Source organism: Dama dama, chromosome 15, assembly GCF_033118175.1.
Source record: "Dama dama isolate Ldn47 chromosome 15, ASM3311817v1, whole genome shotgun sequence".
Classification (NCBI taxonomy): Eukaryota; Metazoa; Chordata; class Mammalia; order Artiodactyla; family Cervidae; genus Dama; species Dama dama.
The window spans coordinates 78,741,756-78,769,731 of record NC_083695.1 but is presented as its reverse complement, the minus strand read 5'-3'; the positions used below and the strand labels follow the sequence as shown (position 1 = coordinate 78,769,731).

Here is a 27,976-nt window from a genome sequence, read left to right as displayed (position 1 = left end):
TCCAGGCATCCCATTGCCTCTAAAAAGTGCAAATCTTCATTGTTTTATGTCTTTCATGGGTGAGTTGTCTGAGGTAAGGCGTCTGACCCAATAGCTGTATTTCTGACACACACTGGCTGCTCTGGTCAGTGGGAGGGGAGAGGTGTACCCTCTCTCCCCTTTTGTAGGGACAAAGGAACCACACATCTCATTTACAACAATTCGAGAAGACCAGAAGCCAACATTCCAGAGTTTTGTAACACAGTCTGGAAACAGCCAAGATACCTCATGTGATAGGGCTGGCAGGCCGTTGGAAGAAGAAACCAGGTTTCCTGTATTTTTAAAGTGGGGAAAGCCAGACCTTCTCAGCAGGCCAACTTTACACTGCATCATAAATGCATCTGCATTTATATAGCTCCTCTCAATTTATAAAACACCTCCAGACTAACTCTTATCAAACCCGTGAAGGATAAGGAGGGACACCACCTTCAGGGGCCACCAGGAGCCAAGCTCCATAACAAGGACTTCATTTGGCACTCTTACTATCTGCCAGGTAGTTATTTGTACAGATGAAACGAAGGCTCAGAGCAGGCACATTACCTTCCTAAGATGATGATGATGACGGTGGGGCCAAGCATGTTTTTAAAAAGTATTTTTGGGCTATTTTGCAAAGCTGGGGGGTTCACAGCTTGTTCCTGAAAAAGAGACCTTGTTTCGGGAGCAGGTTTGGTGGCAAGGCAGGTTTTAGAGCAGGTTGGGAGGTGTGAATCAGTCAGCAAACCAAATATATTTAAAGGTCTTTGGGGTATTTCCAGATTTCAGACATCACCGAACTTTTAAGTCCTTCTAGAGGAAAGTGGAATTTCTCCTTTGAATAAAGCCTCTGCCCTCAGAATATAGGTGACTCATCTTGCATCTCTGGCTCCTCTGCTTTCGAACACTTCACTGGGTTCATATTCCCGGAATAGCTGCTCAACAATGCTCCCCCTTAAGCATTCCGAGGGAGGGCAAAGAAGGAAGCTGGAGACGAGAAGGGGCAGTGCAGGGTGGGTGGAGTAGCTGGGACATGTGGCGCCTGGCAAACACTTGTCTAGGAAGGACCTGAGGCTGTTTTGACTGCTAATCCAAGACTTTAGAAGTCAGGCAACATGACCCAAGAAAAAAGAGAAGCAAGCGAGTCCTAGGGCTATGGTGGTGGTTTAGTCGCTCAGTCACGTCCAATTCTTGCCACCCCATGGACTGTATCCCGCCACGCTCCTCTGTCCATGGAATTCTCTAGGCAAGAATACTGGAGTGGGAAGAATCCTAGAGCTATAGGCTGAACCTATTCATGTTGACTCAGTAATGATGAATCAGAAAGGAAAAAGATGTCGTGTCCCTCCCAGCAGTCAGCTGGACAACAGGGCAGAGGGTGCGATGGTACAAAGTAGGTGAAATGTAAGCTGTGATGGATTGACCTTTAGCTTCCCACATGGCAGAGCTGACTTAAAAGTTTTCCTTTCCACTGAGATGTGAAAAGGAAGGGACAAAGTTCTCTCAACTCGACAAAGTTGCCCTAATTGACTATTCTGATTATCAGAATTCCATACCCCCCTTTTTCTTGGTTATCTGATGTTCCAAAAGGCTAATGGCACTCAGAGTACACCTTCAGATGAGCACTCTTAGGTTCCCAGGTCAGCTCCGTTCCAAAGGCCTTTGAGATGATTGTGAATATTGTTGAGCACTTCCCATGGGGCCCCACTGGGCTGAACTGTCTGCAGTACTTCATTTCATCTTACAGCAGTCCGATGAAGAAGTTGTTATCATTTTGCAGAAGAGGGAAGACTAAGGGAGGTCAAGTTAACTCACCCAGGGCACGTGGCTAAGAGTTGGCAAAGTCTTAAAGGCAGATTTTGAGTTCAGGTAGTCCTGAGTCCATAGCCCAAGTACATTGATTAAGGATGACTCATTCCATGTACTCATCCCATGGTGTTGGAGAAGACTCTTGAGAGTCCCTTAGACTTCAAGGAGATACAACCAGTCCATCCTAAAGGAAATCAGTCCTGAATGTTCATTGAAAGGACTGATGTTGAAGCTGAAACTCTAATACTTTGGCCACCTGATGCGAAGAGTTGACTCATTGGAAAAGACCCTGATGCTGGGAGGGATTGGGGGCAGGAGGAGGAACTTCCAGTCAGCCATGGAACCACGGCTCCCTTCCCCCTCCTCTGAAGGGCTTCCCACCTGCCTGGACATGCTTCCTGAGGCTGAGTTCCCATCCCACACAGAGCCTTGCTTCACTCAGCTGAAGGTGGGCTGGGCTGGTGCAGGATTGGGGGGTGTCAGCGGGTCAGGTCTTTCAGCTGTGCAATCCCCAGCTCTTTCTGCTTTGTTGTCTGCTTTGCTGGGAGTGGCCACAGTGCTTTTCTGGGCCCCACTGTCAACCACATGGGAGAAGCTGACCCCAGGGTTCAGTGGCTGGAGGAGCTTGTTTTGCTCAACTCGAGTTGCTGACAGCAACAGCTTGGGTGCCTGAGCTCATGAGGCCACTTGCTCATTCTTTGTGGGAAGGAGGTGTTACTTAAGCATGAACACTTGATCGATAAGAAAGATGTTTGCACAGATTGCAATAAAAAGCTTGCCTCCTTCCCCCAGACAACCCTCAGGGTGCAGGTTGCCTTGCAAGTTTGGATCTGAGCTTCCCAACTGGCAAACCATAGCACACCGGTACACACTGTACCACCCCACCTAGGGGATTCCTTGCATCATATAAACACGGTTATTCTCAGGGTCATGTCAATAAGGTTGGGACTCAGTGACACAGACAACTTGCTCCTTTATGGGCAAGAGCAATTAAGAGTCAGATGAACAGTGAGAAGGTCCTCAGAGAGGCTCTGGTTCTGAATTCCCAGAACCAACAGCTTCATAGGAAACATCTCTATTTCTCAGCTGATTAGAGGGAAGGTTCAGATGGGGACTGTCCAATACTGTAAGCAGTCTGTATGGGTGGCTACTGAGTACTTGAAACAAAGAAAGTCTGCATTAAGATGTGCTTAAGTACAAAATACACCAAATTTTGGAGACTTAGTATGAAGCAAATAACATAAAATCTCAAATTTTAAAATATGGAGTATGTGTTGAATTTATAATGTTTTGAATAAACTAAGTAATCAATCTTATTTGCTTCTTTTAATTTTTAAATATTTCTTCTGGGAATTTTAACATTACCTAAGTGGCTCACGCTCTATTTTTCTTGGACGCTAATTTAGACCGAAGATCCTCTGGCTTAATGCCTATAGGATATAAGCGAAAATAGGTATTAGCTGGTGTTAGCAGTGAACACGTTATACCTGCTCTGGGTGTTCTTGAAGACAGTGAAGGCTTTTATTTGCTCCTCTGGGCTCCATAGCAGCATCAGTTTGTTTCTTTGAGTTTACATAGCATTCATTCAAAAGAAGTCATGATCTTCTTGACTGACACAGTAGTTCCTTATTATAAAACTGCCATTATCATACACTGTTCTGTGTAAAATGGATAACCGACAAGGACCTACTGTATAGCCCAGGGGTGTGTGTGTGTAAAAGTCGCTCAGTCACGTCCGACTCATTGTGACCCTGTGGACTATACAGTCTGTGGAATTCTCCAGGCTAGAATATTGGAGTGGGTAGCCTTTCCCTTCTCCAGGGGATCTTCCCAACCCAGGGATTGAACCCAGGTCTCCTGCATTGCAGGCAGACTCTTTACCAGCTGAGCCACCAGGGAAGCCCATAGCACAGGTAACTCTACTCAATATCATATACAACCTAAATGGGGAAAAAAACTTTGAAAAAAGAATAGATACTTGCATATGTCTAACTGAAACACTTTGCTGTATACCTGAGACTATTACAACATGGTTAACCAATTAGGTTCTAATATAACATAAAAAGTTTAACAAGATCTATTACTTCACCTAATCCTCTCATGAGCTCATCAGGGTAATCAAAAATGAGGAAACTAAAGTTCATATTAAATTAAATTAAACTAAGGTTCAGACTTAAATTGAAGAAAGTGGGAAAACCACTCGACCATTCAGGTATGACCTAAATCAAATCCCTTACGATTATATAGTGGAAGTGAGAAATAGATTTAAGGGACTAGACCTGATAGACAGAGTGCCTGATGAACTATGGATGGAGGTTCATGACATTGTACAGGAGAGAGGGGTCAAGACCAACCTCAAGAAAAAGAAATGCCAAAAAGCAAAATGGCTGTCTGAGGAGGCCTTACAAATAGCTGTGAAAAGAAGAGAAGCGAAAAAAAAAAAAAAGAGAGAGAGAGAAGCGAAAAGCAAAGGAGAAAAGGAAAGATATACCCATTTGAATGCAGAGTTCCAAAGAATAGCAAGGAGAGAAAAGAAAGCCTTCCTCAGTGATCAATGGAAAGAAATAGAGGAAAACAATAGAATGGGAAAGATTAGAGCTCTCTTCAAGAAAATTAGAGATGCCAAGGGAACATTTCATGCAAAGATGGGCTCGATAAAGGACAGAAATGGTATGGACCTAACAGAAGCAGAAGATATTAAGAAGAGGTGACAAGAATACACAGAAGAACTGTACAAAAAAGATCTTCACGACCCAGATAATTACGATGGTGTGATCACTCACCTAGAGCCAGACATCCTGGAATGTGATGTCAAGTGGGCCTTAGGAAGCATCACTATGAACAAAGCTAGTGGAGGTGATGGAATTCCAGTTGAGCTATTTCAAATCCTAAAAGATGATGCCGTGAAAGTGCTGCACTCAATATGCCAGCAAATTTGGAAAACTCAGCAGTGGCCACAGGACTGGAAAAGGTCAGTTTTCATTCCAATCCCAAAGAAAGACAATGCCAAAGAATGTTCAAACTACTGCACAATTGCACTCATCTCACACGCTAGTAAAGTAATGCTCAACATTCTCCAAGCCAGGCTTCAGCAATACGTGAATCGTGAACTTCCAGATGCTCAAGTTGCTTTTAGAAAAGACAGAGGAACCAGAGATCAAATTGCCAACATCCGCTGGATCATCAAAAAAGCAAGAGAGTTCCAGAAAAAACATCTATTTCTGCTTTATTGACTATGCCAAAGCCTTTGACTGTGTGGATCACAATAAACTGTGGAAAATTCTGAAAGAGATGGGAATACCAAACCATCTGGCTTGTCTCTTGAAAAACCTGTATGCAGGTCAGGAAGCAACAGTTAGAACTGGACATGGAACAACAGATTGGTTCCAAATAGGAAAAGGAGTACATCAAGGCTGTATATTATCACCCTGCTTATTTAACTTATATGCAGAGTACATCATGAGAAACGCTCGGCTGGAAGAAGCACAAGCTGGAATCAAGATTGCTGGGAGAAATCTCAATAATGTCAGATATGCAGATGACACCACTGTTATGGCAGAAAGTGAAGAAGAACTAAAAAGCCTCTTGATGAAAGTGAAAGAGGAGAGTGAAGAAGTTGGCTTAAAGCTCAACATTCAGAAAACTAAGATCATGGCATCTGGTCTCATCACTTCATGGCAAGTAGATGGGGAAACAGTGGAAACAGTGGCTGACTTTATTTTTCTGGGTTCCAAAATCATTGCAGATGGTGATTGAAGCCATGAAATTAAATGATGCTTACTCCTTGGAAGGAAAGTTATGACCAACCTAGACAGCATATTAAAAAGCAGAGACATTACCTTGTCAACAAAGGTCCATCTAGTCAAGGCTATGGTTTTTCCAGTAGTCATGTATAGTTGTGAGAGTTGGACTATAAAGAAAGCTGAGAGCCGAAGAATTGATGCTTTTGAACTGTGGTGTTGGAGAAGACTCAAGAGTCCCTTGAACTGCAAGGAGATCAAACCAGTCCATCCTAAAGATCAGTCCTGGGTGTTCATTGGAAGGACTGATGTTGAAACTCCAATAATTTGGCCACCTGATGCAAAGAGCTGACTCATTTGAAAAGACTCTGATGCTGGGAAATATTGAGGGCAGGAGGAGAAGGAGGTGACAGAGGATGAGATGGTTGGATGGCATCAACGACTCAATGGACATGAGTTTGGATAAACTCCAGGAGTTGGTGATGGACAGGGAAGCCTGGCGTGCTGCGGTTCATGGGGTCGCAAAGAGTCGGACACGACTGAGCCACTGAACTGAACTGAAGGCTCACATAGTACAAAACATCGCAGCCAGCCTGTCTTATTCCAAAAACTTGTGCTCTCAACATTTCTGTTACACTGCCTCTTACAGGGGGGTGTGGAGAAATCGCAGACAAGAGCATCAGTACTCTGGGTGGGGCATCTTACAGTTGTCCCCTCACCAAGGCTTTAGGGAAAGCATCCTCTGCAGCATTGGTTCCCTGGGCTCACAGCGTAGGAGAACAACACTGAGTGCGTGGCTAGGGAGCTGTTTGGGAGCTTTTAACACAAGCAGAGCAGGAATGCCAGGAAGTGGGAGGGTTTCTGGTCTCGCCAGACCAGAAGCTGAAGAGGGTGGGGAGCCAGAGGGACATCCTGCTGGGTTTAGATGGCTGCGCACCAGAGAGACGCTGCCCAGAGGACAAGCTGGGTGTTACCCAGGCCCTGGATTGGCTCAGATAGTGAGCATGTCATTCTTATGGGTCAAAAGGGGTATAATCCCCAGAGAAAGATGAATTAAGGCAAGGACACATTCATTTAAAAAAATTAACGAATTAATTCTTATTTTTTAATTTTTATTTATTTATTTTTTAAATTAACGAATTAATTTTTAATTGGAGGATAATGGCCTCAAAAAGTTGTGTCAGCACCTGCTGTACACCAGCATGAATCAGCTATGTGTGCCTGCTAAGTTGCTTCAGTCATGTCCAATTCTTTGTGCCCCCATGGACTGTACCCCACTAGGCTCCTCTGTCCATGGGGTTCTCCAGGCAAGAATACTGCAGTGGGTTGCCATGCTCTTTTCCAGAGGATCTTCCTGACCCAGGGGTCGAACCTGTGTCTCTTACATCCCCTGCATTGTCAGGCGAGTTCTTTACCACTAGTGCCACTTGGGAAGACCCAAACCTTTTCAGAAACAAGCAGCCTGTTCTCATCAGAAAACCAAGACCAGTGCCCCATCCTCAACCTCTGGGGAGTAGTACGTGCAAGATTACTTAAAGGAGAGGCTTTGGATTCAAGGAATTGCCTTTTGTTGCAACCTAAGAAACACATCTCTCCTTTATACAATGTCAACCTTTACTCCACTGTCCCACAGCTCTTTAAATATTTACTTACCTGGAGATTCTTTTTACTTGACTTCATCACAACTATTTACAAGCACTGAGAACATAATAGGGAAGTTTGAAGTTCACATCCCAGCAGGTGAGAACAATTTTGACTTACATTTACTTGTAGGATGGTGGGTACATGGTGGACTAGACCTTCATGATGGGAACATCTAAGCAAGACCCAGAAAGAAACTGTTGCATCACTATCATGGAGTACTGGGTTAATTATGAAGCCATCAGACTCCTAGGGTTTCAGCACAAGAAGCTGGTAAGGTGAGAAGTCTCTGCCTGCCAGTGCAGGAGATGTGGTTCCATCCCTGATCTGGGAAGATCCCACATGCAACAGCGAGAAGTCCAGCCACCACAACTAGACAGTAAGCCCCCCTCCCCGCCCCCGCTTGCCGAAGCCAGAGAAAAGCTTGAAGGCTCAGCACAGCTTAAAACAAACAAACAAAAAAACACTTTAAAATATGCTATAAAGCCTCTACAAATAAAACATTAAAAAAGAAAATGAAAACGGAGGCTCAGATCCAGTCTTATTCACTCCGAAAGCCTCCTGGAGAGCCTGCCTCTCCCTTCTCTTTCCCTCATGTGGGAAAGTCCAGGCTCACTGTATTGTATTCTGAGTGGGCCAAACGTCTTTTTTCTATCTCTCACCTTCTGGAGAAGTTACAACCCAGCCTTTCATTTTTTTTTTTCTAAACAGGATCAGGCCACAGATTTATAGATTGAAGGGAGGGAGGGGCAAGTGGGAGGGGGGCAGGTAGAAAAAAGCCAGCCCCATCACCCTGGGAACAGGTAAATCATATCTGATCTTACATGTGAACAGCTGGCCCTATGTCTGGTTTATGGCCCAGCTGGTCAGCAGTGAGGAAACTGTAAATTAGGAAGAAAGAATCCTCCCTCAGTAACAATCTTTACAGGAAAGAGAGATAAGATAAAGTATCTGGGAATCAAAGTGCTAATATAGGGAACAAAGCTCTGCACCTCTGGGAGCCAAGCACAGATTACTTCTATTCCAAAGCATCATGGGATGAAACAACATGACCTCCCCTATGTACCACCACAGCACTGATAGCTTACAAGCCTAAGAATCTCCTAGAAAAGGGCAGGTCTGAAGCAGCAAAGTGGACAACAGTGTGTCCTCTCCAGCAGCCACAGTCCCTACAAATCTCCTTAGGCTGGTTTTAACCTCAGGCCTTGCTACTCTTGCCAATAAAGCACTTGGTACAAACAGGGGAGGGCTGTTACCATGGCAACGGTTTCCAGATGATGCTCACCATTACCCAACCCTCAGGTCTCTGTCTCTCTCTCTCCCTCTGAGAGCAATGGAGACATAGAAGGGACTGAGCTCAGCACAGCATAAGCCAAGTGCAGAGAAGTGTAGGCCCAAACCAGAGTGAAGTTCTGCTGATGCAGAAATTCAGACCGTTTAATCCACTGTGATGTCACTCTGCAAATACAAGTCTGTAGGTTTATTAAATCTTTCACTTGTCTTTCTTATTGCAAACACATGAAGATAAAAAAATATGAAAATTATGCAACGAGAGGAAAAGATACCCCATAATTCCTATCACCTGGAGTTTTTATTGGTTTGATGCATATAATCTTTGTTATGTAATTTTATGTGCTTTTAAGAAAGACAATAAAAGATGGAATACTGTTCATGTTGTTTTAAAGTGTGCCTCCTCTCTTAGTTGTGACTATCTTTCTGAGTCAATAAATGCACATTTAAAACATCATTTGTAACGACTGCTCTCTCCTCAGTCATATGGATTCACTCCATGTTACACTTCCAGGCTCCTACTATTGAACATGGAGAATGTATCTAATTTTTGACTGTCAAAAAAAAAAAAAAAGCATTGTGGGGACTTCCCTGGTGGTCCAGTGGTTAAGACTTCACCTGCACCTGTGGTGCAGGGAGTTCGGGTTCCCTCCCTGGCCGGGGAGCTAAGATCCCACACGCCTCACAGCCAAAAAACCAAAACTTAAAACAAAGCAATTTTGTAACAAATTCAATAAAGACTTTAAAAATGGTCCACATCAAAAAAAAAAAATCTTAAAATCTTTAAAAAAATGTGGTTATATGTTATCATATGCTCTCATATGCTCTTGTTTCTGTAGGATATATCCCCCAAATTGGAATTTCTGAGTCAAAGATGTATATGAGAACTGCTATCAATCAATATTCCTATGAGGAGTATATGTCTGTTTCTTAAATTCTCACCAACACTGAACGTCATTGGCATTTTCTCCTAGTTTTGACCATGCTCAATACAAAAATACTTATTATGATTAATAATAATTTGCATGCCTACCGGTGCAACACTGTACTGGATCTGAGGATCCAAAGAGGAACACATGCAGTCATCCACCTCAAGGTTTCTTATGGGAAGGCAATCTATAATCTCAAAGAATCTCAAATTATCCAGAGTGGGAATACCTATTTTAAGAAGTTTGTATGTGATAGTGGGAGAGAGGGCACACAGAGTATATCATATAATATTGTTCCCAGAATCCTGGTCTCGAGACCCTGACTTATGCAATGACATGCCCTTTAGCAGTGCTTCTTTACAGAGTTCCTACTAAGTGTGGGGCACTGTGCTAAGTAGTTATGTTATCACACAACACCTTTACAACATCCTTCTGAGAGGGATATTGTTCAGCTCTTTCTGAAGTTGACAAAACTCAGGCACAGATTTAACTGACTTACCCAAGCCTACTTACATCTGATAAGCACTTGAGCCAAAAAGGTTCATGGAATTCTGCCTGTGATTAGAGTGAGGGAGTCGTTAGACTCAGATTTTAAAGAATTTAGACTTTAATCTTTAAGATGCAGCAAGCTGACACCAAGCTGTCCTAGCAGAGAAGAGAGAGAATCTGAAGTTCAGTGCAGAAGCAGTGACAATGAATTTGGTTTGGAGAAAAGCAACCCCCCATAATCCAGGGCTTTTGAAATGTCCTCTGAAGCAGGTCAGAGCTAAAGTTCAGTAATCCCATGCTGGGAATTTGCTACTGAAGGAAATTAAGTAGTGAATAGTTATTGGTGATTCTTGCCCTCTCTCGTCTTAGGCGGTCTCAGAGCTTCTCACACTAGTGTATTTAGGAGTAAGTGAGCATCTGCTGAATGCAGATTCCTAGAGTAAACTCAAGGCATCTGGTTCATAGGGTCTGGAGTGGAGACCTGGAATCTGTCTTTTTAACCATAAGAGGCTGATGTAAGTGGTCCTCAGATCAAGCCTTGAGATCCATAGCGAGTCTACTGTATTAGAATACAAGATCCTGAGATGAGTGGGAGATGCCAGCTCCTACCCTGCCAGGATCCAAAAGAAAATCTATTTTAATCGTATTTTAATTCTTTATGGAAACAATGACAGACTATTTTGGGGGGCTCCAAAATCACTGCAGGTGGTGACTGCAGCCATGAAATTAAAAGATACTTGCTCCTTGGAAGAAAAGTTATGACCAACTTAGACAGCAAATTAAAAAGCAGAGACATTACTTTGCCAACAAAGGTCTGTCTAGTCAAAGCTTTGGTTTTCCCAGTAGTCATGTTTAGATGTGCGATTTGGACTATAAGGAAAGCTGAGTGCTGAAGAACTGATGCTTTTGTACTATGGTGTTGGAGAAGACTCTTGAGAGTCCCTTGGACTGCAAGGAGATCCAACCAGTCCATCCTAAAGGAGATTAGTCCTGAATAGTCATTGGAAGGACTGATGCTGAAACTGACGCTCCAATACTTTGGCCACCTGATGCAAAGAACTGACTCATTGGAAAAGACCCTGATGCTGGGAAAGATTGAAGGTGGGAGGAGAAGGGGGTGACAGAGGATGAGATGGTTGGATGGTGTCACTGACTCAATGGACATGAGTATGAGTAAGCTCCAAGAGTTGGTGATGGACAGGGAAGCCTGGTGTGCTGCGGTCCATGGGGTCTCAAAGAGTCAGACAAGACTGAGCAACTGAGCTGAATTCTTTATACTGATGTGCATTTACCTGGTTGGTGGCTAGGTCATCTTACCTGGGGATAATAACGGCTTCCCAAGAGTCTTGTCATCCCTGTAATATTAATACTTCGTATAATATGATTCTTTACAAGCAAAGTATTCATACTTCATATGTAATTCTTCAATAAAGAACTGTCCACAGCTCTTTTCCCCGATCTGTGTAGAGGGAGAATTAGTATTCATTTGCCAGTAACCTTCCCATGGTCTCTAGACCAAGGTGAGGGATGTAAACTGTGCCAGTTGTGAGTAAACTCTTTCATAACCACTCATTCTAGGAAAATTTCTTATAAGATGGATTAAGAAATAATAACCATTATTACACAATCAACATCATCAATCACCCCATCATCCTTACCACCACCACCATCATCTGACACTGACAAAGTGGCTCTCTTTGCCAAGATGTTGTACCAACCACTGGATTTGTATGATCTTTTTTAATCTTTACCTTGTCAGCTGGAGAAGATTTCATTAAATTTTACCCCCATTTTGTGGATCTGGAGATGAAGCCATAGAGAAGGGAAGTAACATGTCCTAGATGACATAACTACATGTGATGGAGTCAGAATTAAGTCCTAGACTGTCTACACTTGAGTGGCTCCCATGATTCATATTTTACTAGGGGAGAAGGGCCTGGGGGTTGGAAATGATCTGGGGTTATGTAACTTGTCAAGAACCATGAAGCTGAACAGTGGTACCACTGGATCAATTACCAGGGCCACATCACCTCCCTGCCCCAGGCTCTTTCCTCAAGACTGCTGCTTCTAGATGTGTTAGGATAGTCTCTGGAAATGGAAGAGTTTGATTAATTAACAGCACTGAAGAGAATACAAGCTGTGGTCCTCAGGGAACTGTGTACTGTTATTTAAGCTCTTGGGCACAAGTGGTCAGGAGGCTGAGCCTCTCAGAGTTCTGCTGTGATCCAGGTATTAGATACCATTCATGGCTTCTAGCACAGGTGCTAAGCTCTCAGTCAGATCTGGGCTCTGTTTGGGGGTTGCATGTCATGTTGGCCACCTAACACTGGTTCTGATGCTCATTGCCAGTGTGATGATGACATGGCTTGAGGCTGCTAAACTCACTGTGGGTTTTCAGGGCCCCTGGAACATCTCCCATCCATTCAGTGTACAAAGGTGGCCTCCAGATTGCCATGGACAAGATCAACTCAGAGCTGGTGGACTTTGGAAATTTCAGCTAGGAGTTTACTTACACCAACTCAACCTGTGGTGCCAAGGAGTCTTGCTCTTTTCATCAGCCAGGTCCAGAAAGAAGAGATTTCTCCCTTGTTTGGACCAGCATGACCAGAAGCCACAGAAGCAGAGTATACAGCCTTCTAAGAAAACTCTGAGTTTCCATTGGAAAGGGTGATCTTAAAGTGATGGTATAGAGTTGAAAAATCTTTTGACTTGGATGGCATTATTATAAACAATAACTGTGTCAAGTCTTGGGTATCATTTCTTTGAAATGTAACCAGACCATACAATGAAAACAACACTCTCTTTAAAGAAATCCTCACAAGTCAAGAATTGTTAGTTCACTCACTAACTTGTTGATGTTCACTAAAAATCTGTGGATTGTTTGGCCCTGGTGTTGTTGGATATGAACTCATTATTCACACTAACGTTGTCAGCCTTGTGGTTCAGAAGAAATTGAACACAACTTTAAGTAGAAAAATATCTGCGTAGCTTTCCCTTTGGTGTATATGACAGATTACCATAAGCTAAGGCAAGAAAATGAGAGAAATGAATGATTTGTATTCGTTTAGCTAATGAGATTAGCTTTGTTAATGTCCTGGGGTATCTTGTGCTCTTAGAGGTGTAGATGCAAAGGCTGAATAGACAGTACAGTGTTCGTATTCAAAAATACTGCAGAACTATTATTAGTGGGTGCTACAGAGTTAAGTTTACATTTGAATTTGAATCTTAATCTCTCCTAGAATTCCCCATTTGACTAACAAAGCCTACCCATTCTTCCAAGTCAAGCTCAAAAGCCATGGAGTCTGTCTTCATCCCTCTACCCTCAATATTCACACCCCTAGTTCCCAAATTAGCAATTTCTTACTCCCCTAAGTTTCTCTAAATCTATTGTCTATAAATGTTGAAGGGCATATTTAACTCTACAGCTATTTTTACATGTCTTAACTCCTGTAATAATTGATCTCAAGATCTTTTTAAGAGGAAGGTCTCTGAAGTTTCCTGTAAATAGTAGGCTCATCATGGAAAATGAATGAGAAAAGAATAAGGAACACATTAAGAAAGACTAAAAAAGTAAGTAGTACCTATGAGTGTGGGCTCTGCTATCACACTACCTGAATTCCAAGGTTTACTACTTGCTCATTTTGTAAGTTCCATTTCTGTGCCCCCACAATTTCAGCTAGCTATTGCTACTGTTTTCTGAGATTTTGCATTATCATGTTGAACCTAAGACGTTATCAATATTCCCAAAGAGAGGGTTCAGTATGACCCATAGACTCACTGAATCCAAAGTTGAGGCAGATATTTTATAATGAAGTTGGACAGTAACAAAACTCAATTATGGAAAGATATCCCTTTGGTTACTTTAGGATTATTGATTTGCTGGCTTCTGAGTGGAATATCCCCATGTCTGACATCGCTGGACAAACAGCCAAACTGGAGAACAACCTCTTGTATGATACCTATGTGAACCTCATGCCCCCCATGCACCGAATCGGTGATGTCCTCCGGAAAAGCCTCTGCTACCTGGGCTGGAAACACATTGGCATGTTTGGAGGTCACTCCGGGGCTTCCTCCTGGGATGGAGTGGATGAGTTATGGAGGGTTGTAGAGAATGAACTCAAATCCCATTTCACCATCACCACCAGCGTGAGATCCAACAACGATCCAGTCTTCCTTCAAGAGAATCTTAGGAGCCTGTCATTGATTTCCATGGGTAAGTAGGAAAGAATCTTCTGTTGCTTATGTTTTTTGAGGCAGAGAAAAAAATGATTGTTTGGAAAAAACTAAGAATTTTCATTTTTCTATGAATGTAAGCAGATGAAAACAGGGTATATAATTAATGATACATAAAAGCATCACCACCAACAAGATTTCTACAGTGAAATTCTTGATGCTATAGTGTTTTGATGTAAATGGTAATTTCTGGAAGAACCTGCTAAGTGGGCTGGGTCTTGGTCTTGGGTTGTGATTCAGAGCTAGGGCTCTGGAGACAGACAGTCTTAGGTTTGAAACTGGTCTCTGACACTTTCTAGCTGTGTGCTCCGGAGCAAGTAGCTTAACCTCTCAGTGCCCCAGACATCTTATTTGTACAATGAAGACAGTCATCTTACCTATCTCATACAACAGAGAGGATTAAATAAGGTCATGCCTGTAAAGTGCCAGACCAAGTAACTGATAAACACATCATAGTGAATATTGTGGTAATACTTCTAAGACTCTACTTTCTAGCAGGAATTAGTAACTGACTCTTTTCTCTTCTTCAAATAAACTAAGCTCCTTCTGGCTTTAGGATTTTGGGACTCACCCCACCCATAATCCCACCTCACCCCACCCAGCACTCTTTTCATAAACAGCTTCCTCTCTTCCGTCCAGACTCAGCCCAGAGTCCATCCAATGTCCTCTAAGGGACCTTTCCTGACCACCTGATGTGGAGCAATTCCCCATCCCCACATTAGTATCACAGCTTTCTTTTTCCCCTTCATTCATTAGAATCTCGAATGACCTCTCTAACTTCTTGTGTATTGTCTTTCTGACTGTCAGCTCCCTGAGAACAAAGACTTTCTGTTTTGCTCACTGATGTATCCTTTGCTTAGCACATTGCCTGGCACCTAGCTGGAGCTCAGATAAATAGACTATAATTTATCTCATTTTAAAAAATAAGTCACTAAAATAGATAACCAACGTGGACCTATTGTATAGTACAGAGAACTATACTCAATATCTTTTAAAACTTATAAGGGAAAAGTTATATGTGTGTGTGTACATATATTTGAATCACTTTGCTGTACATCTGAAACTAATACAATATTGTAAATCAACTATACATCAATTAAAAAAAGTAAAAATTCTGAAGTGAAAGTATGCTCTGATATAAAAATAAATACATAAAAGTAAATCATTGTTGTGCCCTCAGAATGCATGCTGATATATTTGGATGGAAAAAAAATACCATGGTCTACTCATTTTTCCCCATCCCAATTCAGACAGTCTAAGTTCTCCTGGTTTTAAGTTCTCTGTCAATCCAACCTACCTACAAACCAGGTCTATTGTTCTGAGACAATTAAATGAAGAAACTAGAGCCCAGAAGTGGTCTCAAACTTTTTCCATTTGTGCTTTGGGAGAGAGCTGCAGTGAAGACTTTAGTTCCATGAGGTGAAAGCTGCTGGTTTGTATATGGCTGGCATGGTTCAAGAAGTAGAGGTTCATATAGACCTGTGGTTACAACCCCAAATCTTAATTACATAAAAACAGATGCTTAGTTGTGTAAATACACAAATGAGACCTAGAAGGACACACCAAATGGTAAATTGCTTGTGATTATGGATGACTTGTTTTTCGCTCCTTGTGTTTTTGGTTTTCTGTTATGCACACGTTAACTTTTAAAAAAAACAAGTTATTTTAAAAAACCATGACAAAGAAGAAATATAGGCTGAGGGAGCAGTTTAGGCATTCCTGTTTCCTAAAGCATGCTCAAGGAAAGACAAGGTTTATGTCTCATTTGCAGTGACTTCAGGCTAGACTTTAAAACATGTATATGTGTGTATGCCCATGTGCAGTTGGCTAACTCTGTTTTGTCTTATAGTTATCATCTTAATCTGCAGCTCAGAAGATGTAAGGCTTATCCTGCTGGCTGCAGAGAACCTGGGACTCCACACAGGAGAATTCGTCTTCATCCTTTTGCAGCAGCAGGAGGTGGGTGCCAATGACCCCTCAGTGGCTCCGGCAGGCAGAGGTAACCAACACTCAGCACTTGCTAGGTGCCAGATGCATTAGCTCACTGAATACTCAACCCTGGGAGGCAGGGACTCTTGCGTCCTTAACTGAAGATCGGGAGACTGAGTGCAAAGAACCTACCCAGAGTTTGTTCACTCAGTTACTAGGATGGGGAGACTGGCTTTGAGCCAGGATGCTGGCTCTGGAGCCAAGCCCTCTGTAGTCTATATCAGCAAACACCAGCTGAGGAGAAACTGTCATTCCTACTGGGTTGCTGAGACCTACCCTAACGCTCTCAAACTCAGTGCCTCCCAATTTCTTTTCTCCCGTAGCCACCTCTGTTTGAGCCCCAATAAGTCCTGGAAAAACCAACATGCTGGTCCAATGAGGCAATTCGTAGGTGGTTTGGTTCTTTTGGTAACAATAGGGACAGCTGACATGTACCACGTACCCCACCATGAATACCAAGTTCTACATTATACCTGCATCAGTGCTAGATTTTCCCAACAGCCCCCGAGGCAGATGGATAGTCCATGCATTGTTTACATGCACCATTGCATTTGATATTTTCAACAGCCTTGTAATATAGAGATTATTAGCATTGCAACTCACAGATGAAAAAAATTGAGGCTTAGAGAAATAAGGGAACTTATCGAAGATCGCGGAGCTCCCAAGTGACAGAGCTGGTCTTCTGGACTCTGGGACTGAGCCCTTGGGCCCAACAGCTCTGCTTTGCGGAGTGTGTGCTAACCGCCAGGCCCCACTGTGAGTGCTTGATAAACTAAAACTAGCTCACACCATCCTATGGAAAGATAAGGAAATGGAGGTCCTGAGAAGCGAATTAACTTGCCCAAGGCCACACAGCTAGTGCGTGAAGGCGACTGAGTAGTCAAATCAGGTGGGCTGGTCTGAGCGTCTGTACATTTAACTACCACGTGTGCACCCTCAGGCTTCTAAGCAAAAGCTTCTTGCATTTAGCCAAGGACACACTGTGTAATTTTCCCAGCAGTTTTACCTTTGTAAAATGAGCTTGTTTTATATGATCATAAGAAACTGGGGTCACAAAGAGACAGGACTGAGCGACTGAACTGAAATGAAGAAACTGAAATGGGGAAAAAGCGAGTATAGGAAGGTGCATAAGAATGTTCCAGGTTTCTTTCATCTTTTCATCATGAAGTATTTCAGATTGCCAAAGTGTCTCAGGTTTCTTTGGGCAGCCAGTTGTAATTCTAATTGCAAGCCAAGCTTCTTAGAACCTCCTCCTACCTTCCCTTTTCGTTGCTGTCCACATTTTCACCTTCATTTGACCTCTTCACCTTCATCTGCCTTCAGACGCGTGAGGGGAAGATGGTGCACCAAGTCTCAGCATCAGCAGGGAAGCCCATCCAACCCTCTTGTCACTTTCTCCCCAAACCTTGATGATCCAATTCCAACTGGTTGGAAGTGCAAGAAGAATTTGGGCCTAAAAATAGACCTCACAGCATCCACGCAAGTGAATTCATGCTGTTTTAAAAAAGAATAGCGTAAATCCATTTCCTATAAGTGTTTACAAACTCTGGGAGATAGTGAAGCACAGGGAAGTCTGGTGTGCTACAGTCCGAGGGGTCACAAAGAGTTGGACACAACTTAGCAATGAAACAGCAAAAAGTGTTCCCAGTATATGCTGAAGCTGACAAAAATCAAGCTGCAGAACACCATTATAGCACGATATTGGTGCTACTGCTGCTAAGTCACTTCAGTCGTGTCCGAGTTGTGCGACCCCATAGACGGCAGCCCACCAGGCTCCCCCGTCCCTGGGATTCTCCAGGCAAGAACACTGGAGTGGGTTGCCATTTCCTTCTCCAATGCATGAAAGTAAAAAGTGAAAGTGAAGTCACTCAGTCCTGTCCGACTCTTAGCAACCCCATGGACTGCAGCCTACCAGGCTCCTCTATCCATGGGATTTTCCAGGCGAGTACTGGAGTGGGGTGCCATTGCCTTCTCTGTAACATGATACTACTTATGTAAAATGTATGTATGCTCACACACACCTCTGTCTATGTCTAGAACATTGGAAACCTCTCAGAGGAGACGAGAGGGAATAATAGGGAAACTGGGGAAGATCTCACCATCTTTCACATCTTTCATCTTTCACATCTTTCACTCACACAGTGAGTGGGTATTACTGTCATAATTGTAATAATGTAGGTAATAATGACATTAACCAACCACTTAAACTATAAGCAGAAATTTGAGAATCAACCAGTGTAGGTTTTTCAAGTTTTTGCCATCCATTTTTAAAAGGTGAGTTTCTTGCAACTTAGCTGCTCTTTGCTCCAGGTAAGCTTTCTTATTGATTGACTGATTTTTTTTTTTTTTTTTTTTTCCTTTTTTTGGTTTCCTTCTCATTGCTTCAGGGCTTGCTAGAAGATGTAGACTTTGCATGTCAGGTCTTTCAGAGCCATCATCATGAAGTATTTCAGACTGCCAAATGTGTTTCCAAGGATTAGAATAGACATTCAAAATTGACCCTGACTGTTGCTCAGGGTGTTTCCTACAGAACAGCTAGTTTATTTCATTATTTTTCAAGACAGCTTTTGGAAGGAAGTATTGACAAATCAGAAGGTGACACACTTCCCTGCAGTCTATGAGTCAGTGTTTCTCATAGCCCCCAGCTCCTCCTGAGAAGGCCCTAGTGGTGAAGGCTTCCGAGAGCAGGTCCACGGAAGGCTGCGGGGGCCAGCCTTCCACAGCCCCATCCACACGGCAGAGCAGGTCTGACGGGGTCTTCCTGTACACGTCCCCCCTTCCTCGAGGATATCTGTGTCTAGCTTTCATACTTCCTTCTCTTCCCCCTCCAATCCCCAGTCTCCTAACACACACACACACACACACACACACTCTCTCTCTCTCTCTCTCTCCATCTTCCTCCGTCCCAAATAAACAGTGGCCGGATGAGTTGTGAAATCTGCACCCAGGTTCACGAGGAGGGCAGAGCGGTTATTAGTTGAGCGGTCACATGGCTTGGGCGTCAGAGTCCTGGGCTTCCATCCTTATTCTGCTTTTTACTAACCATGAGACTTTGAGGGGAATTGTTTAACCTCTCTGGCACCTGAGACTCTTCTAGAAATGGGACTGATAATGACATTAGCTTCCAGTCTGTAGTTTGGAGTGTCTGAAGACATAGTACATGGAAGAGGCAGAACACACACCGGTGGGCACTCAGACCTCGACAGTTTCTTTTCCCAGCAGGACGCCGGGACCAGGAACCATAATGGAATGGTCAGAGCTGTGGAGCTAGGGCAAGTCAAGGCCGGCAGATGGTCTGGAACAGGGAGAAGGCAGCCATCAGCCAGTGGTAGTTCCAGACTGAGTGGGATAATGGGGCAACGTGTCTGGTTAGCCAGACGATCGGCCAGAGTCGAGCTCCTTCCAGTGTAGTGCCAAGCTGAGCCTGAAGCTGGTGAGAAGCTACTGATGACAGAGATTCCGTGAGGAATGAGGCAGCCGACTGTGGACCCCAACACACAAGAAAAGGTGATCAATGAATATTTGGGGTGTCAATGACTAAGTATCAGCTCCATACCAGGTTCTATAGGGACAATAGTGCCTTGGACCTAGTAGGCACTTGCATTTTTGTTGACTAAGTGAAGACCGAATATGTTCCACTTAATACAATAGATACCATACCTATTCTGCCGCCACAATAACAGCCTTCTGCCTATTTTATAAATTAATGGGCCGAGATTCAGAGAGGTTCTGGAAATTACCCAAGTCTCACAGTCAGTACCAGGACCAACCTGGCTCCTGGCTCCAACCCTCTGGATTAAACCCTATCCCCTCCTGCCTATGGCTGACAACACTGTTCCCCACCTGAAGGATCATGCAATTTACTAGAGAAAACAAGACCTAATGAGGAAAAGTGCAGTTGTGATCCCCGGGTTTACTGGCACAGGCCGGGACACGTGGAGGGCCCTCCTTTCTGTCAGAACGATGCAGAACCTGCGCTAGGTTCTATGTCTAGTTGTATGTTCTAGTGTGCTATGTCACACTGTTAAGAGGATGGAAATAAGTGCTTCTAACTGAGCCCAGGCTGTGATGGAGGAGGCCACTGGCCCTTCTCAAGCCCGCCTTTGCTTCCTCCATCTAAGGTGAGCCCTTACGCTGCCTACCTTCATGATGCAGTCCTGCTGTATGCTGAGATCCTGATGGAAGTGGTAACAGCCAGGAGCGATTTCCGGGATGGGAGGCGGCTAGTCATCAGTCTGAAAGGCTCCAGTCGGACCATGTTGCAGTGTAAGTGACTTGACTGTGGTGGGTTTTCCCAACTCTGGCCAGCTGCTCTGTCCATGGGGCTTGGAGTTTGTTGGGCTTGTGATTACAGAATTCTTCTTCCAAGGAGCAAGCGTCTTTTAATTTCATGGCTGCAGTCACCATCTGCAGTGATTTTGAAGCCCCAAAAAGTAAAGTCTGTTACTGTTTCCATTGTTTCCCCATCTTATTTGCCATGAAGTGATGGGACCAGATGCCATGATCTTAGTTTTCTGAATGTTGAGTTTTAAGCCAACTTTTTTTTTTTGCCCTCTGCCATAAGGGTGGTGTCATCTGCATATCTGTAGTTATTGATATTTCTCCCAGCAGTTTTGATTCCAGCTTGTACTTCATCCAGCCCAGAATTTCACTCTGCATATAAGTTAAATAAGCAGCGTGATAATATACAGCCTTGACATACTCCTTTCCCAATTTGGAACCAATCTGTTGTTGCATGCCTGGTTCTAACTGTTGCTTCTTGATCTGCATACAGATTTCTCAGGCGGCAGGTCAGGTGGTCTGGTATTCCCATCTCTTGAAGAATTTTCACAGTTTGTTGTGATCCACATAGTCAAAAGCTTTAGCATAGTCAATAAAGCAGGAGTAGATGTTTTTCTGGAACTCTCTTGCTTTTTTGATGATCCAACAGATGTTGGTAATTCGATGTCTGGTTCCTCTGCCTTTTCTAAATCCAGCTTGAACATCTGGAAGTTCCCAGTTCAGGTCCTGTGTTGACACCTGGCTTGGAGAATGTTGAGCATTACTTTGCTAGCGAGTGAGGTGAATGCAATTGTGCAGTAGTTTGAACATTCTTTGGCATTGCCTTTCTTTGGGATTGGAATGAAAACTGACCTTTTCCAGTCCTGTGGCCACTGCTGAGTTTTCCAAATTTGCTGGCATATTGAGTGCAGCACTTTCACAACATCATCTTTCAGGATTTGAAATAGCTCAACTGGAATTCCATCACCTCCACTAGCTTTGTTCGTAGTGATGCTTCCTAAGGCCCACTTGACATCACATTCTAGAATGTCTGACTCTAGGTGAGTGATCACATCATCATGATTATCTGGGTCATGAAGATCTTTTCTGTACAGTTCTTCTTTGTATTCTTGCCACCTCTTCTTAATATTTTCTGCTTCTGTTAGGTCCATACCATTTCTGTCCTTTTTGAGCCCATCATTGCATGAAGTGTTCCCTTGGTATCTCTAATTTTCTTGAAGATATTTCTAGTCTTTCCCATTCTGTTGTTTTCCTCTATTTCTTTGCATTGATCGCTGAGGAAGTCTTTCTTATCTCTCCTTGCTATTCTTTGGAAATCTGCATTCAAATGAGTATATCTCTCCTTTTTATTTTTTTATTTTTTTATTTTATTTTTTTTATTAGTTGGAGGCTAATTACTTCACAACATTTCAGTGGGTTTTGTCATACATTGATATGAATCAGCCATGGATTTACACGTATTCCCCATCCCGATCCCCCCTCCCACCTCCCTCTCCACCCGATTCCTCTGGGTCTTCCCAGTGCACCAGGCCCGAGCACTTGTCTCATGCATCCCACCTGGGCTGGTGATCTGTTTCACCATAGATAATATACATGCTGTTCTTTTGAAATATCCCACCCTCACATTCTCCCACAGGGTTCAAAAGTCTGTTCTGTATTTCTGTGTCTCTTTTTCTGTTTTGCATATAGGGTTATCGTTACCATCTTTCTAAATTCCATATACATGTGTTAGTATGCTGTAATGTTCTTTATCTTCCTGGCTTACTTCACTCTGTATAAGGAGCTCCAGCTTCATCCATCTCATTAGGACTGGTTCAAATGAATTATTTTTAACGGCTGAGTAATATTCCATGGTGTATATGTACCACAGCTTCTTTATCCATTCATCTGCTGATGGGCATCTAGGTTGCTTCCATGACCTGGCTATTATAAACAGTGCTGCAATGAACATTGGGGTGCACGTGTCTCTTTCAGATCTGGTTTCCTCAGTGTGTATGCCCAGAAGTGGGATTGCTGGGTCATATGGCAGTTCTATTTCCAGTTTTTTAAGAAATCTCCACACTGTTTTCCATAGCGGCTGTACTAGTTTGCATTCCCACCAACAGTGTAAGAGGGTTCCCTTTTCTCCACACCCTCTCCAGCATTTATTGCTTGTAGACTTTTGGATAGCAGCCATCCTGACTGGCGTGTAATGGTACCTCATTGTGTACCTCAAAGGTAATGGTACCTTTCCTTTTCTCCTTTGCCTTTAGCTTCTCTTCTTTTCACAGCTATTTGTAAGGCCTCCTCAGACAACCACTTTGCCTTTTTGCATTTCTCTTTCTGGGGATGGTCTTTATCCCTTTCTCCTGTACAATGGCATGAACCTCCATCCACAGTTCTTCAGGTACTCCGAAGTATGCACTTGTCCAACAGCAAAAGAATCTGCTGCACTGCAGGGGCCTCAGGAGACATAGGTTCGAACCCTGGGTCAGGAAGATCCCCCGGAGAAGGGCATGGCAACCTACTCCAGTATTCTTTCCTGGAGAATCCACTGACAGAGGAGCCTGGTGGGCTACAGTCCTTAGGGTCGCAAAGAGTCAGACACGACTGAAGCGACTTAGCAAGCACGCATGCATGTGCCTGTTAAAGGGCAGCTATTTATCTTTCCTTTGGCCTGTCATTCCCTTAATAAATTAAGACTTATACTTCACCTGACATTTCAAAAGGACAGCCAAGACCTGATCTTTGGGATATTCATAGATTCAGTTCACAATGATCCCATCCACACCTTTTCCAAGTGGAAATATTAACCTGCTTCCCCTCTTTTCTTCCTGACCCTGAAGCATTTACTTAAAAAGGGAGGAGGAAGTGGGAGGAGTCTGTCTTCCTGATCTCAGTTTAATTCTCTGTCAAATCAGTTTATTTCCCGGTTCAACCCTGGTTATTGCCCTTGCTGCGGCCCTTCTCCTGTGCAGACCTTGGGAGAGAGTAGTGTTCAAGCCTCAACATTGAGGACACCAGCAAAGCAGCGAGAGGTGTGGAAGACCACACTCTTGGGGCCAATAGGCCTGCATCTTCCTGGCTCTGCAAGCTCCAGGGAGTCTGTGCCTTCAACCCCTGCTCATTATGAGTGGATGGTGGTGCCTCCTCTGCGGGGTCCACCATGACTGAAAGTGAAGTGAAAGTGTTAGTCGCTCAGTTGTGTCCGACTCTTTGCGACCCTATGGACTGTCGCTTGCCAGGCTCCTCTGTCCATGGGATTCTCCAGGCAAGAATACTGGAGTGGGTTGCCATTCTCTTCTCTAGGATTCAGTTCAGTTCAGTTCAGTCGCTCAGTCATGTCCGACTCTTTGCGACCAAATGAACCGGAGCACCCCAGGCCAGTCCATCACCAGATCCCAGAGTCCACCCAAACCCATGTCCATTGTGTCGGTGATGCCATCGAACCATCTTATCCTCTGTGGTCCCCTTCAAAAGCAGTGATTCTTCGGTGTTCAGCCTTCTTTATGGTCCAACTCTTACATAATATATGACTAGTGGAAAAACTACAGCTTTGAGTATATGGACCTTTGTCAGCAAAGTGATGTCTCTGCTTTTTAATATGCTTACTAGGTTTGTCTTAGCTTTCTTTCCAAGGAGCAAGCATCTTAAAATGGAATTTTAATGTTCCCAAGTGGATTGGCCTAAGCAGGAGATGCTGGTTTGATTCCTGGGTCAGGAAGATACCCTGGAGAAGGGATAGGCTACCCACTTCAGTACTCATTTGCTTCCGTGGTGGCTCAGGTGGTAAAAAGTCTGCCTGCAATTCGGGAAAGCTGGGTTCAATCCCTGGGTTGGGAAGATCCCCTTGAGGAGGGCATGGCAACCCACTCCAGTATTCTTGCCTGGGGAATCACCAAGGACAGAGAGCCTGGTGGGCTAGAGTCCATAGGGTCACAAAGAGTTGGACATGACTGAGTGATTAAGCACACACAGAAGAAATAAATCCACCATGGCCAAATAGGCTCTCAGTGTTGCAGGAACAGGCATTCTCCACACAGTGGGGATGTTATAGTCTGTGAAGTGTGAAGATGCTTTCTAACAAGATTTGTCTAAATCAAACATGGAAGAAAACCCCAGCAACATCGGAGAATTGACACGCTGTCTTTGAAATCAGAAGTGACATAGTTTGAATCAAAAGATCGAGTCAGTTATTCTAACCAGCAAAAAGATATTGCTCTCTCATGAATTTTACTACCTGAAGGTTAGGTTCAAACAGTCTAGGTGAGGGTGGGGGGGAAACTAGATGGGTCAGCAGATGTTTGAGTTAAGAGACCAAGGCCTGTTTTTGCAATGACATGTGTGTTTCAGCTGTCCCTGCTATACCTGAGGTAGAGACAAGTAGAATAAATCAAGTTGGCACTGACCTTTAATTGTCTTCTTCTTTTTCTTTTTTTCATTTATTTTTATTAGTTGGAGGCTAATTACTTTACAATATTGTAGTGGTTTTTGCCATACATTGACATGAATCAGCCATGGATTTACATGTGTTCCCCATCCCGATCCCCCCTCCCACCTCCCTCCCCATCCCATCCCTCTGGGTCTTCGCAGTGCACCAGCCCTGAGCACTTGTCTCAAGCATCCAACCTGGACTGGTGGTCTGTTTCACCCTTGATAGTATACTTGTTTCAATGCTGTTCTCTCAGAACATCCCACCCTCACCTTCTCCCACAGAGTCCCAAAGTCTGTTCTGTACATCTATGTCTCTTTTTCTGTTTTGCATATTGGGTTATCACTACCATCTTTTAAAATTCCATATATATGCATTAGTATACTATATTGGTCTTTATCTTTCTAGCTTACTTCACTCTGTATAACGGGCTCCAGTTTCATCCATCTCATTAGGACTGGTTCATATGAATTCTTTTTAATGGCTGAGTAATATTCCATTGTGTATATGTACCATAGCTTCCTTATCTATTTGTCTGCTGATGGGCATCTAAGTTTCTTCCATGTCCTGGCTATTATAAACAGTGCTGTGAAGAACACTGGGGTGCACGTGTCTCTTTCAGATCTGGTTTCCTCAGTGTGTATGCCCAGGAGTGGAATTGCTGGGTCATATGGCAGTTCTATTTCCAGTTTTTTAAGGAATCTCCACACTGTTCTCCATAGTGGCTGTACTAGCTTGCATTCTCACAAACAGTGTAAGAGGGTTCCCTTTTCTCCACACCCTCTCCAGCATTTATTGCTTGTAGACTTTTGGATAGCAGCCATCCTGACTGGCGTGTAATGGTACCACATTGTGGTTTTGATTTGCATTTCTCTGATAATGAGTGATGTTGAGCATCTTTTCATGTTTGTTAGCCATCTGTATGTCTTCTTTGGAGAAATGTCTGTTTAGTTCTTTGGCCCATTTTTTGATTGGGTCATTTATTTTTCTGGAATTGAGCTGCAGGAGCTGCTTGTATATTTTTGAGATTAATCCTTTGTCTGTTTCTTCATTTGCTATTATTTTCTCCCAATCTGAGGGCTGTCTTTTCACCTTGCTTATAGTTTCCTTTGTTGTGCAAAAGCTTTTAAGTTTCATTAGGTCCCATTTGTTTATTTTTGCTTTTATTTCCAATATTCTGGGAGGTGGGTCATAGAGGATCCTGCTGTGATTTATGTCGGAGAGTGTTTTGCCTATGTTCTCCTCTAGGAGTTTTATAGTTTCTGGTCTTACATTTAGATCTTTAACCCATTTTGAGTTTATTTTTGCGTATGGTGTTAGAAGGTGTTCTAGTTTCATTCTTTTACAAGTTGTTGACCAGTTTTCCCAACACCACTTGTTAAAGAGGTTGTCTGTTTTCCATTGTATATCCTTGCCTCCTTTGTTGAAGATAAGGTGTCCATAGGTATGTGGGTTTATCTCTGGGCTTTCAATTCTGTTCCATTGATCTATATTTATGTCTTTGTGCCAGTACCACACTGTCTTGATGACTGTGGCTCTGTAGTAGAGCCTGAAGTCAGGCAGGTTGATTCCTCCAGTTCCATTCTTCTTTCTCAAGATTGCTTTGGCTATTAGAGGTTTTTTGCATTTCCATACAAATTGTGAAATTATTTGTTCTAGTTCTGTGAAAAATACCATTGGTAGCTTGATAGGGATTGCATTCAATCTATAGATTGCTTTGGGTAGCATAGCCATTTTCACAATATTGAGTCTTTCAATCCATGAACACAGTATATTTCTCCATCTATTTGTGTCCTCTTTGATTTCTTTCATCAGTGTTTTATAGTTTTCTATATATAGGTCTTTCGTTTCTTTAGGTAGATATACTCCTAAGTATTTTATTGTTTTTGTTGCAATGGTGAATGGTATTGTTTCCTTAATTTCTCTTTCTGTTTTCTCATTGTTAGTGTATAGGAATGCAAGGGATTTCTGTGTGTTAATTTTATATCCTGCAACTTTACTATATTCATTGATTAGCTCTAGTAATTTTCTGGTAGAGTCTTTAGGGTTTTCTATGTAGAGGATCATGTCATCTGCAAACAGTGAGAGTTTTACTTCTTCTTTTCCTATCTGGATTCCTTTTATTTCTTTTTCTGCTCTGATTGCTGTGGCCAATACTTCCAAAACTATGTTGAATAGTAGTGGTGAGAGTGGACACCCTTGTCTTGTTCCTGACTTTAAGGGAAATGCTTTCAATTTTTCACCATTGAGGATAATGTTTGCTGTGGGTTTGTCATATATAGCTTTTATTATGTTGAGGTATGTTCCTTCTATGCCTGCTTTCTGGAGAGTTTTTCATCATAAATGGATGTTGAATTTTGTCAAAGGCTTTTTCTGTATCTATTGAGATAATCATATGGTTTTTATCTTTCAATTTGTTAATGTGGTGTATTACATTGATTGATTTGTGGATATTAAAGAATCCTTGCATTCCTGGGATAAAGCCCACTTGGTCATGATGCATGATCTTTTTATTATGTTGTTGGATTCTGTTTGCTAGAATTTTGTTAAGGATTTTTGCATCTATGTTCATCAGTGATATTGGCCTGTAGTTTTCTTTTTTTGTGGCATCCTTGTCTGGTTTTGGTATTAGGGTGATGGTGGCCTCATAGAATGAGTTTGGAAGTTTGCCTTCTTCTGCAATTTTCTGGAAGAGTTTGAGTAAGATAGGTGTTAGCTCTTCTCTTAATTTTTGGTAGAATTCAGCTATGAAGCCATCTGGTCCTGGGCTTTTGTTTGCTGGAAGATTTCTGATTACACTTTTGATTTCTGTGCTTGTGATGGGTCTGTTAAGATCTTCTTTTTCTTCCTGGCTCAGTTTTGGAAAGTTATACTTTTCTAAGAATTTTTCCATTTCATTCAAGTTGTCCATTATATTGGCATAGAGCTGCTGGTAGTAGTCTCTTATGATCCTTTGTATTTCAGAGTTGTCTGTTGTGATCTCTCGATTTTCATTTCTAATTTTGTTGATTTGGTTCTTCTCCCTTTGTTTCTTGATGAGTCTGGCTAACAGCTTGTAAATTTTATTTACCTTTTCAAAAAACCAACTTTTAGCTTTGTTGATTTTTGCTGTGGTCTCTTTTGTTTCTTTTGCATTTATTTCTGTCCTAATT

General features: G+C 42.9%; 1 pseudogene; it reads left to right on the top strand.

Moving 5' to 3' along the window:
• Positions 1-12,155: 12,155 nt before the first annotated feature.
• The window catches only part of LOC133069900 (guanylate cyclase 2G-like), a 60,297-nt pseudogene continuing 44,476 nt past the window's right edge, over positions 12,156-27,976 (top strand).